Source organism: Lissotriton helveticus (assembly GCF_964261635.1).
Source record: "Lissotriton helveticus chromosome 1_1 unlocalized genomic scaffold, aLisHel1.1 SUPER_1_unloc_7, whole genome shotgun sequence".
In the NCBI taxonomy this organism is placed as follows: Eukaryota; Metazoa; Chordata; class Amphibia; order Caudata; family Salamandridae; genus Lissotriton; species Lissotriton helveticus.
In genome coordinates, this window is record NW_027611714.1 from 1,806,619 (window position 1) to 1,821,151 (window position 14,533).

Here is a 14,533-nt window from a genome sequence, read left to right on the forward strand (position 1 = left end):
CCCTGTGTGCTGGGCCCTGCTTTGCCTCCCTGACCTCCAGGACCTGTTTCTTTGCTGTTGCCCTTGCACCAGGACTTGATGCTGCCTGTGGGCGCCCTGGGAGCGTGGGGCTCCTTTCCCCTGTGGCCATGTGCAATGGAATCCCGAGCGTAGGGATTCCCCCTGCGGCCCCTTCATCGCAGGTACCCACCCTGCATTATGCTCGTTATGGTATTTTATATTTACGGGTGCCCACCTCGTTTATGTGCTCCTTAGCGGGTGCCCACCCCGCTTCTACGTTTATTTTTTAAACCAAGGGTGCTCACCCCTCATTTTGCCCCCGTTAAATCACCGCTGAGGCCGGGCCGCAGACAGGAAGTCAGGCGGCCGGGCGCCTGGAGCGGGGCGGGACTTCCGCTTGCTTCAGGAAGTCCCGCCCGCCACCGCGATTGGCTGCCCGCCCCGCTGCAGAGACGGGAAGAGCAGCGTGGCCGTGTCATGGCCTCCGGTGGCCCGGGGCTCCTGTGAATTAGGGAGAGCCCCGGGGCCGCCAGCAGAACGCCACACCAGAGTTGCGGGGCTCCCATGCAGAGGAGGGAGCCCCGCAGCCTAAATCCCCGTGGAACAGAGCAGAGGAGCCCAGCGAGGACGCCGCCTCCCAGCTGATGGTGAGTGCGGGCGTCTTGGTGGGTCTCCGGTCTGCGGGTAGAGCAGCCCCGCTTGGCAGCGGACCGCTCCCCCGTTGCTCTCCCGCATTTTGGCTGCATAATTCACGAGTCCCCACGAGGGGGGACTCCAGCGTTGGGGGTATTGATTGATTTAGAGTCCCCCGAGAGGGACTCCAACGATTCCGGCCAGAGGCTCCCACGACCCCGGGGGCATCATGGTATTCCGAGCCAACGGGAGACTCCTACCTACGCCCACATGTTTGCTGGGGCATTTTGGAGGGTAGAGCAGCCCCGGTTGGCAGCGGCCCGCCCCCCTCCAGTTAGTAGTATTTGTTTCGAGCCCCAGAGGCTCCAGAGGGGGCCCGTGTTCTGCCCCTGAGGGCCCCAGTTGTTTTAAGAGCCAGAGGGCTCCAATGCACCTGTTTATTTCAGAGCCAGATGGCTCCAGCAGTTGGCGCAGTCCTTGTCCAGAGGGCTAGTGAGAGCTCTTGTCGCAGTTCTGTTTCACAGCTGCCCAGCAAGTAGTGGGCAGCTGCACCGTTTAGGTTTTGCTTTTTAGGGGACTTGTTCGTTGGACTCAGGAGTGAGTCGCACTCCTTCATCCCTAATTTGGCCTACCACAGCGTTTAGGCCCTGTTCTTGTCCCCAGCTGCCCAGCAAGTAGTGGGCAGCTGCTACATTTAGGTTTTGGCACAGTGGCACCACCTGGACCTAAATGTGATTTCTGCGCTAAATGCTGATTTATGTGCTGATGCTTTGGGTATTAGGAAATGTACTGTGTGTAGTATGTTTTGCTCACCCTGTGTTCTGGTACCTCTGAATGTGTTTTTTTGCATCATGTACAAAGTTGCTTACCTACACCGCTGAATGTGTTTTCATGCATCATGTGTCTTACCTATACCTCTGAATGTGTTTTCATGTTTAGGAGGTTGTTCTTCCTAGTATAGTTATACTAGTGTGTTCATGGTTCCCTGCGTGATATTTTCCTAAGGTGGTTAGGTTTGCGTAGGTGGTACTTACCTTTTGCCAGTGGTTACTGGTTGTGTGCTACATTTGTTATTTGGTGCTACAGTTATGATATGCTCTATGTGCTAATTCTATTTGTACAAAGTGCTAGTTCTACCAAGTGCTTAGTCCTGACAGTGGCCCGTGTGGCCCTGTCCTGTGTACATATAATCCCTTGTAAATATTGCCCGTACCAGTTAACACAATGTACATCCTGTGATTATGATTCTGATGTGTTCTGATAATACAAAGGCTATTGTTATATAACCTTGCGTGGTGTTCCTTTTGTGGGGGGCCTTGTATGTTGTTTCTGGTGGGTGCGTGCGCAAATGCTTTACACATCACCTCTGAGATAAGCCTGACTGCTCGTGCCAAGCTACCAAGAGGGTGAGCAGGGGTTATCTCGGCGGGTGTCTTCCTTGTCCTGACTTAGAATGGTGGTTCCTGCCTGACTTTGGCGCAAGCCTTAGCCAACCAGAAATCCCATTTCTAACACCACCAAATATCTAAAGTCATCATTAAAGAGAACTTTTATTCCTCATAATTCACACAAGACATGGCACGCAAATGTACTGAACATAACACGGCACGTGTAAAGGGCACATGGAGCATCAGCAGAAACATACAGGAGCCAGACCACACTAAGGTATTGAAGCTGGCTACAGGGAATTCGGAAGATCAGAAGAGTAACACAGGAGAGACCACGCAGATGCTCTGAATTTGACAACGTCTTCCATGCTAACTCAGCTTTAATGAGACAGTAGAGTGACTTACTGCAGCAACTCCAACTTAGTATCACTACTCTTAGGAGATTTCACAGCAATTTAGTTCAAACAATAAATATGTGTTAGGAAACTTTACTAATGAATCCTGAAAAGAAACACAGGGAGAAAAGGCCAAATAAATGTACTCTGTGCAACAAAACCTTTTCCTTTAAATTAGGTCTTGTGAGACACCAGTTAATTCTGTGGGGAGAAGTCATACAAATGCACTACATGTGAGAAAGCGTTTAATAGAAGTGAATCTCTGAGGCAACACGAAGCAAGTCACTCAGGGCTAAGACCCTATATATGTTAAAAATGTGGCAAAACCTTCATTTCAAAACAACATCTCTCACAACATGAAAAATACCATTCCAAGGTAAAAACACATCAATGTTCTGAACGCGACAAAGCTTTCTTTTTCAGGAAATCTTTATTGAACCATCACAGAGTCCATACCGGGGAGAGACCACATTAATGTACTGAATGTAACAAGTCTTTTGCTGTAAAAGGAACCTTCATGCGCCATCAGAAAGTCCACACTGGGGAAAAACGTTACAAATGTACTGATTGTGACAAAGCTTTCCATGTAAATGATCTTCTACAGATACACCAAGCACACCACACAGGGTTAAGACCACACAAATGTACTGAGTGTGAGAAGGCTTTTCTCACAAAACACCAACTCTGGCAGCATCACAACACCCACACTGGGGAAAAACTTTATAAATGTGCGGAGTGCAGCAAAGCCTTCAGTACAAAATCATTTTTAAAGAGTCACCAAGCACGCCACACAGGATTAAGGTCATTTAAATGCCCGCAGTGTGACAAAGCCTTCAGTGAGAAAGGACAACTAACGTGGCACCAGATGATTCATAGTGACGAGAAATCCTATAAATGCACAGGGTGTGACAAGGCTTTCTTTAGAAAGCAACAGCTAATAGTACACTGCAGAATACACACTGGGAAAAACCATATGAGTGTATGCAATGTGAAGTCCAAGCTTATAGATCACAGGGACACATAATTGCTCAGAATGTGAAGAGGCTTTGATTGCTAAAGCATGTCTATTGATACACCAGATAATCCATACTGGTGAGAAACTATATAAGTGTTCTGAGTGTGACAAAGCTTTTATTAAAAATTGTGCATTAATAGAGCATAAGAGAACCCATATCGGTGAGAAGCCATAGCCATGTACTGAAGGCGACAAAGCTTTCACTACAAAGACCCATCTAACAATACACCATCGATGCCACACAGGGGTAAAACCATATAAATGTACTGAGTGCAAGAAGGCTTTCAGTACCAGCGGCTACTTAAAGCTGCACAAGAAAATCCACACTCGTGAGATTGGAGAGAAGAGATAATTTTATCTTTTTTTTTTTTTTTGCAGAACCAGTGACGTATTGCTCTTGTTAAAAACTGTTTAATTGGAATCCTCATTGATTTACTGGTGCAGCAATATACTGTAGCACTCAGATCAGCTCGTAGTGACCTGCCAAGAATTAGCATATGTACATGACATCAAGTCCTATTTCTCATGGAGATGACTTGCAGCTGCTGTGAGGGATGCATCTTGGAAATTATGTCCAAGACTGACGGCAGTCTTGGACATAATTTCGACTTCTCACAGAACAGTGATCCTGCCATAATGGGTGATTCATCCTGTATTATTTTAGGCACACATGGTTTAATTGTGTTTCCGCTATTGTAGTGGCACCCTTGATATATTTTATGCAAGCTTGGCCTAATCGTTGCATTTCCTTAGATAGGTGCCCCTGCCTGCGTGAAGCGCTACCACCGCTTTGTTTTTAAAATTTGTACTTGCTTAGAATTTGAAAGTCACAAATATACTTGATGCACTGCTTATTTTAAAAACCTAACTTACCGTGCAAAGGCCCGCCGCCACACCAGCTCGACTCTCTTCCTGGTGGAGTCGCCAACCGAGCGCCAATCAGAGAAGAGGGGGAAGGGCTGGGGCTGCCAAGGGATACAAAAGCTGATAGCAGCGCGGGAACAACCACTCTTAAGGTGCCGCTGCCTGCGTGAAGCGCTACCACCGCTTTGTTTTTAAAAATTGTACTTGCTTTGAATTGGAAAGTCACAAATATAATTGATGCACTGCTTATTTTAAAAACATAACTCACCGCGCCAAAACCCGCCACCACACCAGCTCGACTCTTTTCCTGGCTGAGTCGCCACCTGAGTGCCAATCAGAGAAGAGGGGGAGGGGCTGCCAAGGGATACAAAAGCTGATAACAGCGCGGGAACAATCACTCTAAAGGTGCCGCTGCCTGACTGAAGCGCTACAACCGCTTTGTTTTAAAAAAATTTACTTGCTTTGAATTTGAAAGTCACAGATATAATTGATGCACTGCTTATTTAAAAAAAAACTAGCTCACTGCGCCAAAACCCGCCGACACACCAGCTCGACTCTCTTCATGGTGGAGTCGCCACCCGAGCGCTAATCAGAGACGAGGGGTAGGGGCTGGGGCTGCCAAGGGATACAAAAGCTGATAGCAGCGCGGGAACAACCACTCTAAAGGTGCCGCTGCCTGCGTGAAGCGCTACCACTGCTTTGTTTTTAAAAATTGTACTTGCTTTGAATTTGAAAGTCACAAATATAATTGATGCACTGCTTATTTTAAAACAAACCTAACTCACCAAGCCAAAACCCGCCACCACACCAGCTCTACTCTCTTCCTAGTGGAGTCGCCACCCGAGCGCCAATCCGAGAAGGGGGGGAGGGGCTGGGGCTGCCAAGGGATACAAATGGCGGCAGCAACGCGGGAGTGCAGCGGGCGCATGCCGAAAGCGTGCCAAAGGCAAGCCCGTCTACGCAAGGCCGACCCGGGCAAGGGGCAAGCCACTTTGCCCAAATCACTACTTACTCCGCGACCCAACTCAAATCACTCCACTCCAACAATCTATCAATCGACCAGCGCTGTTGGGCTAACGTAGACGCAAATGGGATAATGGTAAAAAGATCATCATTCCCAGAAGTCAGTGAATATACACATCCAAGTAAAAGCACGAACCTCAAAGCTATAAACAAAGTAAAACCCCTAACAGTTATTTATCTAAATACCCGCTTCTTGGTCAGACACCAACTTGAAATACACAACCTACTGGCGACCAAAGGACCAGACATCCTATTGATAACAGAAACCTGGCTAACACAGGAATCCTCCCCTGATATCCTAGCAGCACTATCTAGCAATTATTTCATTCTCCAAGCTAACCGACACTAGGGAAAAATAGGAGGGGGGTTGCAGCTATAATACACCAAGACTTAAAATTCTCAGTACTTACCTCCGAGGGCCTACCACAAGTAGAGAACCTAGTGATTAAACTAGAGTCCGATTCTGCCCCTCTAGTCTGTGTCATACTCTATAGACCACCACAGAGCATACCACAGTTCCCACAGTACCTGAGCGAACAGATGACATATCTCATAACAAATCATGCGAAAATACTACTCATTGGTGATTTCAACTACTGGGCCAATGACCCAGCAGGTGGACCTCACTCTGCTGAATTAAATTGACCTACTTATGGGGCTAAACCTCAGTCAGCACATCACCTCCGCTACACACATTAAAGGGCATATATTAGACCAGGTATGGTCCACAAACCTGAGTATGACAAATTTAGGTGTAACTTCTTGTATCTAGTCAGATCACCATCTAATTAAATTCTCCATAAATAACCTTGCCAAACATGAAATTCCCCAAACTGACCGTGGATACTTTAGGAGCTGGAACACCGTTGACAAATGTCAATTTCTCAAAACCCTGGCCAATACAATCCCCATCACCCAATCCTCTATAGATGAGAGTGAGAAAAACTTGTCGGACTGGCTCTTAACAGCCAGCAATAAAAATGCCCCTCTTAGGAAAATCCAACAAGCATGTTGCCACAAAGCGCCGAAATGGTTTTCCACTGACTTAAAAGAATTAAAACTTACCCTGTGCCAAGCAGAGAGGAAATAAAGAAGCAAATACTCACCTGATGACAAAAACACCTATTTAAAAGCCCTTAAAACGTACAAAAAAATGATTCTGGCTGCAAAGGCTTCTCACTTAAAATCCTCACCTCCAAAAACCGATCAAAGGACATCTTCTCAATAATCAATGATCTGTCAAACCCTGACAAAGTGGCTTTAAAAACCTCACATTCCCAATCCCTATGCGACTCCCTGAATAACTTAAAAAAAATTATCAAAGCAAGCATCCCCATATGCACAAAGCCCACTTGCCAAACGAAACCTAAAAACACACAAAGGCTAGAACTGTTCCCAATGATAAGCCAAGAAGTTTTCACAGACCTTATGACCAAAGTAAAATCTGCCTCCCCTAGAGACTGCTGCCCCACTTAGATCCTAAAGGAAGCCTTTACGGCCTGCCCAGACCCAGACCCAGCCATGGCCCTCTTAAATAAATCACTATCCCAGGGCTACGTACTCTTGAAAAAAACAGAAGCTGATCCTGGAACTCTCACTAATTACTGACCCATCTCACTGCTTCCTTATTTGGCCAAACTACTCGAAGCCCACGTAGCCAAAAGCTTATCTGCCTTTCTGGAGCAGTCAGAATACCTGGACCCTCACCAAGCAGGGTTCCATCCAGCTCACTCCACAGAAACAGTGATACTGTTAGTCCTGGATTCCCTGCGAGAGAAAGCGGATGGAGGATCCCCCCAAGCACTAGTGCTACTGGTTCTCTCTGCCACTTTTCACACGGTCGACCACAACACCCTGGTCTACCGCGTCATGGATGCAGGAATCCAAGGACCGACCCTCAAATGGATAAGCCCCTTCTTAAGAAACCGCTACCAAGCGGTCCGCCTGGGAATCTTTATAACCCCCAAGATTAAAAACACTTGCAATGTCCAGGGCTCCTCACTCTCCCCTCACTTATTCTCTCTATACCTTCTCCCACTGATCCATGCTTTAAAAGAAAGGAAAGTCCAAACCTTCAACTACGCAGATGATTTTCAACTAATATTCCCGATCAATAACTTCCCTACCACTGTCCACGAATTCCAGACGACAATGCTGTTCATCCGTGACTGGATGAACAGCAACCACCTCAAATTAAATCCGGACAAAACGAAAGTCATACTCACGGGAGGCCCATAAAACTCCTGGAGCTCCCACTTCTGGCCTAAAGAACTAGGACAACCCCTTGTCCCCTCTACATCTGCAAAACCCTTGGGAGTCATAATCAAGAATGACCTGACCATGAAAAATCAAATTGGATCTGTGATCTCAACATGCTATTTCCAGCTAAGAAAAATAAGGAAAATCAGCAGCTTCCTTAATCAGGAAACAAAAATACAGGCAGTTCTCGCTATGGTAGTATCCCACATCGACTATGCCATGTCCCTTTACTTTGGCATTCCGGCCTACCTCATCAACCGCCTTCAAATGGTTCAAAACCAGGCGGCCAGGCTGATCCTTCAAGAAAACAGGCGCCAACATATTACCCCTCTGCTGTAGAAGTTACACTGGCTCCCAATAACCCAGAGACGTGCCTTCAAGGTGGGATGCATCATCTTCAAATCCCTGCATAACAAAAACTCAAAATTCATCAACAGCTTGATCAATAGGTACACCCCCACCCGCAACCTGCGATCTGCACATATGCATCTCCTGACCACACCTCCTTTCAGGCTAAAACGCGCTGGGGGGACAAAGTTCACCACCCTGGGCCCCAAATACTGGAACTCCCTGCCTCTGGAGATCAGATCCTGCAGAGACCTCATGAGCTTTTGCAAACGTCTGAAAACATGGCTATTTAAACAGGCATACTAGTAACACCTTAGTCTAACACCTTCAGAGCAGCGACAAGAAACCAACCTGGTGTACGTGCGCTCTACAAATAAAGCTTAACATAACATAACACACTTACAGTAGTGCTGACATCTTTGCTGTGGCGTTAATCCATAATCAGTGTTGATAGTCCAACCACAGCTGTCATAAACGAACAACTGAAAACTATAAACTGTAAGATAACCCTGTGCATTGGACAAAAGATGACCTGGAAATTTCTGCTACAAATACATGTATACTATGATCTCAGGTTGCTTTGGCATTAATGTTGGATGTATGACGTTACAACGCATACTTTTACAACGCATACCGTTACAACAAATTTTTTACAACGCAAAAACTTTTACAACGCATACCATTACAACGCATGTTTTTACAACGCAAGTACCTTTACAACGCATACCATTACAACGTAAGTATTGGTAAGTATATAATATTTTTTTTATTTTAAATTAATTGTAATTAATATAATTTAATTTAATTTAATTTAATTAATTTACTTTTTTTTTTACCCTGTACCCCTGTACCCCAAAAGCCCCAAAATAACCCTGAACCCTAAAAATACCCCTGTACCCCAAAAACCCCAAACTGTCCCTGAACCCTAAAAATACCCCTGTACCCCAAAAACCCAAAACTGTCCCTGAACCCTAAAAATACCCCTGTACCCCAAAAACCCAAAACTGACCCTGAACCCTAAAAATACCCCTTTACCCAAAAACTGAAAACTGACCCTGAACCCTAAAAATACCCCTTTACCCAAAAACTGAAAACTGACCCTGAACCCTAAAAATACCCCTTTGCCCAAAAACTGAAAACTGACCCTGAACCCTAAAAATACCCCTTTACCCAAAAACTGAAAACTGACCCTGAACCCTAAAAATACCCCTTTACCCAAAAACTGAAAACTGACCCTGAACCCTAAAAATACCCCTTTACCCAAAAACTGAAAACTGACCCTGAACCCTAAAAATACCCCTTTACCCAAAAACTGAATACTGACCCTGTACACTAAAAATACCCCTTTACCCAAAAACTAAAAACTGACCCTGAACCCTAAAAATACCCCTTAAAAAAACCCAAACATATAAAATTTTAAATATAATTATATACTTACCAATACTTACGTTGTAATGGTATGCGTTGTAAAAGTACTTGCCTTGTAAAAACATGCGTTGTAACGGTATGCGTTGTAAAAGTTTTTGCGTTGTAAAAGTTTTGTTGTAATGGTAGTGCGTTGTAAAAGTTGCGTTGTAAAGGTTGTTTCCCTTAATGTTCTGTCCTGTCGCTGCATGGGTACAGAAATGTGCCAAACATTGAGACATACTAGAGTTGGCAAGGTGTGAAATGCAAATTGTAAATCCTTGGATTAATCAGAATATCTGTACAAGGATGGCTCATCGCTTCCACTATCAAAGGGTGTCCACCCTAAGTTTCGCTGCTGAGGTTTTGCGCGAGGATTGGCAGAAATAACAAGACTTCTGACATTTTTACCAGTTTTTCTTTCTGCTGGAGCAAACCCTATTGACAGCCTCACAACAGCACCCAGAGCTTGAAACTGTACACTGAGCGAGGATGCTAAAGAGCGGGGTGCTATATTCTGACTGTGGCATTAGATTATCTTCTCTTCTTCTTTCTTTCAGTCTTGCAGTAGTAATCTTTCATCTGAACAATTTCATTACCATTCTTCATCAATGCCAGTCTTGTAGTACAATTGTTACCAATACTTTCAAAGACGTTCTGCTTGCAGTGTTCATTTGTGTTTAAAAATATATTAGACACAAGTAAGGAGGTTCGTTCCCATTATTACAAGCTTGTAAAAATGTACCAAAATTCAAGATACTGTGTAAAACAATATATTTGTAGTGATTGTTGCAAAACATCCAATAAAAGTTATCATGTAATATATCAGTTAATGCACAATAGCTGGCTGGATATCTCCTTCTCTGTCCCTTTACCACCAAAGAACAATGCATTATGTGCAATTATTTTGTGGCCTCTATCAATACATTGTGCTCACTGTGTTCAGTAAATAAGTGCATTGTATGTTAATTCAGTGTGACTTGATTATATGCACAAAATCAGAATGTTCTTCTTGAACCATGTTTTTTGATCCTTGCCTTCCAGACAGCGTGAGGCCTATTGCGGGCTTACCAAGAACACACATGGGTCTACACCTGCCCATTGTTTTCCTTTGGCTGCCTTTATTGTCTCACTCACGTATTTGATGGCTTTCCTTGTCGATCTTGTGTTTAGATCTCTCCTTCGTCTTCCCTCTAAATGCATAGGCCAGTTTAATCCTTGTTGCTCTTTCACTTGTGTGTTGTTTTCTCTCATATACTTCTTCCCCCAACTCATGCTTGGTTGCTCGCTCCTTATGTGATTCCTAAACTCCATGCTCCTTGCTTTTGCACTTTTTTTTGCCTGATTCTCCTTTCCCCTGAACCCTCCGACTCTACCCACTCCTCCTCTACTTTTCCCCAGCATGCACTGTCCTTTTTATTATTGTCACTTTTGCACAAAATATTATTTGTAGAGCCATGTGCGCTTCAACACACCATCAGGGGTAACAAGCGCTATATAAATACAAACCTTTTATCCTCTTCTATCCCCCTCCACTATCCTTCAAAATCCAAATAACTGACTAACCTATCCACCACTTTAATTACTTTCATTTTTCACTATATTAATTCAACACTAATCCTATAAGGGACCCAGAGTAGCGTGCTACTTGCCGTAAAAGACTTCAACCTCTCGTCAGGGGTAGTAAGCGCAATATAAATGAAATTACAATACAATACAACGTGTGTCTATTGTCTTGGATCAGTACATGTAAGAAATGGTGCCTGTGTAATTCCGTTTGTGCATGCACAAGCACTCATTCACGCATTAGTGGAATGATGCTACCACTGGTCCACTAGTTTTGGTTCCATCATCAAGCCTTTTTTAGGTTCAGCCTATAGCGGCAGCGCGCATGCACTACTCGCTTTGCGAGGCATGCAGTAATGGAGTATGGAGTGTGGAGTGGAAGCTCGGCCCACTCCACTATTTGGCTATTTGGCTTGTGTCATTTTCTTTCATAAATGATGCCATCTGATTGATTATGAGGTTTGTTAGTCTCTCATTATGGCCATGTCGTCACTCCTACATGGGGGAAGAGACAATGCTACATGGGGAAGAGAACAGGTATCAGTGACGCATAAGCTCTTACACAGTGACCAACATGCTACATACATTCATATAATAATCACCTGTCACACAAACAGTCTTTCGTATGTGCACTCTCTTCACTGAGTTAAGTCTTGCAGGGTAATTAGTACACACAATCACTGCCTCTAGGGGCTCTCATACTATCCTTGTGCTTTCAAAGTAGTAGTTTCTCATTACAAGTCATTACACACTGTAAAATAATAATATAACCATAACAGAAAATAACAGGAAAGGCCCTCAGCCCTTAACAGGAGGCGTGCACGCCAAACAACCATAACAAAAAAAGCAACAAAAGAGTATGCTAGATGTGCGTTCACAACACAGTAGGGAAGAGATTGTCCCAAAAAGAGAAAGGTCCAAAGGTCTCTGCTATTGCCAAACAGACTGCTTTGCTCTGTTTACATTTGTGATTACGGAAGCGTTAGTGCACACTTCAAAGCACACAACTTGGTTTTCTGAGCACTCGTCAAAATACACAAGTGGCCCTGTTCCGATGCGGTTTGGAAATCTTCCAGACTGAATCGGTTTGGGAATGGTTTCTGACCGACTCGGATCAGGAGAGTCCAACCTACCGAGTACGATGCATTTGGATCCTTCCAGATCCAATTTGGTTGGACTCACATTGACTTCAATGGGAGCTTATGTTCCGACCAAATGCTTAGGCTCCCATTGAAGGAAGGGGTGTCTGGGACAAAATTGGGCACCCTATGGCGGACACCCCCTGGTGCCTGCCACACTATACAGGGCTGGTAAGAGGGGACCCATGGGTACCCACACAGACCCAATTGGGAAGGCTCAGAGTTCAGGAGGCCCGCTACAGATCCCCAAAGTCTGATTCCGACTGCTGATTTAAGTCAGACAGCACAATTCAGAAAGGCTGTCCAAATCCAGCATCTTAATCAGTCGGTCAGAAACGCTGCCCGTGCAGACGTACGATTCTGCTCCGTACGTCTTGGTCAGTCCAAATGTCATCCGGTTCGGATTGGGATCTTCCTTACGCCTAACTTGCATCGTACTCGGTCGGTCGGGAACCTTTCCGATTCGGTCGGAAAGACACCTTTGCCAATCCGAATCTGACGGAGCAAATGCTGTTAGGAGGCCTTCCAAACCACAATGGAATTGGCCCCAAGGACTCTATGAGCACAAAGTTCAAACACACAACAAGTCTATGTGAGCACACTCCACTTAGCTGTTGGCCAGGGACGCTTTATACTGCAATCTGTTCTGGCTGCTGCAGGAGGCTGCAAGGAGTGAAGCAGAGGAATTCCCTGTGGGCGTTTCCAGGAAAGGGAGCTGATCAGCACCAGACCCCGCAGGAAGGAAGCTGAGGGATTCCCTTGAGAGCATTGCTAGGAGTCAGCTGTTTGACAAGGAAGGAACTGAAACAAAGCCAAGTACCACCAGCTTGTCAGGGGGGCCTTTGGGCAGCAGTGGACAACAGTCTGCCAAACTCACAGGTGGGGGTTGCTAAGGAACAGGAGGAAGCAACCAGCAGGAAATGTGCAGGGGGTTACCTTTCAACAAACAAGCAGTGGCGACAACACCTCAGTAGCCAAAACAAGCATTGGCGATGCTAAAACAATATATCTGGCAAACAAGCATTGGCAATGCTTACAATATGTATGGCACTCATGGACTTCCTGTATCTATGACCCACACTTTGAAACCAAAACCACCATAGGAGTTGACAGATTGCACAGGAATGAGATAATGCGGATTCCCAACAATATGTATCATCATAAGGTGCTTAAAGTACATTTTCCCAATATCTTTATATAATGAATGAGTCGCTTCCCTGCGGCCTAAAGCCTTCAAGCTTAAATATGTAGTATGGAATTTTGAATCTAGATTTTGGGAGAAAATTCCACTGAAACAGGGATATTTCTCCTTATTCATTGTATCATTCCCCGATTTCCAGCAATACATATTTTTTTCCTTACTTACGTCTGCTAATCTGATGTTACTTTTCTGAACATTCATCTTAACGTAATGTTTCAAAGTATATTTATATTAAACACTTGTATTTTTTTGGAGTGAGATCGAATAAGATTAAGTCATCGGGATACAAAAAAGAATAACACTTAACATTTTCCAATTTGGTGGGAAATTGTTAAACTAAATTGATTAGGTGAATCACATATATAAAAGGAAAAAGTAAGGGAGGTAAAATATATCCTTGCTTTAGTTCATAATCAGTCATAATTACATCGGACACTGCTTAAACATTAGAGCCGTGTTTGTAAACATAATTAGATGATGGGGATACCGTCATACCCTTTTTAGTCCTTAATCACCAAGTATTTGTGGTCTGACAATAAGCACTCAAATGAATGTCTTGTAGTTAATTATATGCACTGGAATCACGGTACTGACCAATGTCTCCAATAACTCTGAAAACTGTGTTTGAAATGAGTAAAAACTATTCTCTCCTGTGAAGCCAGAACATTAATAGAACAACGTAGCTGGTAGCTGCTCAATAGCGCCTGATCCAAAATGACCGTCAGAGCAATATTTACACATTGTATCGCACTGTCAACAAAGCGCCCAACTAGGTAGTGGTAGTGTTAGAAATGGGATCTCTGGTTGGCTAAGGACCAGCAGTTATAAGAGAACACATATCTCACCATAAAAGATAAGGGGGAGGATCTGGAATCAGATAGTAGAAATATCCAGATTTGTGTAGATTTACGCTTATGTGACATATGCTAGCTATGGTCCATGGTACGGGGATTTTTTGATATTGAATTCATTTGAGTGGAGGGCTATCCCCTTGTAGTACCATTTCTTTTCCCTCTTGGCTCCTTTTTGTTATTACATGGCTAAGGCTTGCGCCAAAGGCAGGCAGAGACCGCCACTTTAGTCAGGGCTTGGAAGTTACACACCAAAGATAACCCCTGCTCACCCCCTTGGTAGCTTGACACGAGCAGTCAGGCTTATCCGGGAGGCCATGTGTAAAGCATTTGAGCACGCACACAACAGCAACAACATCCCAGGCACACCGCAAAAGGAACTCCACACACGGTTATATCAAAAATAGCCTTTGTATTCTCAAAACACATTAGAATAGTAAACACATA

General features: G+C 44.5%; 1 protein-coding gene across 1 annotated transcript in view; it reads left to right on the forward strand.

Annotated features, from left to right (window-relative positions):
• LOC144806422 (uncharacterized) overlaps nucleotides 1–14,533 on the forward strand; it is a 62,925-nt gene that overhangs the window by 24,599 nt on the left and 23,793 nt on the right. The window lies entirely within an intron of this gene.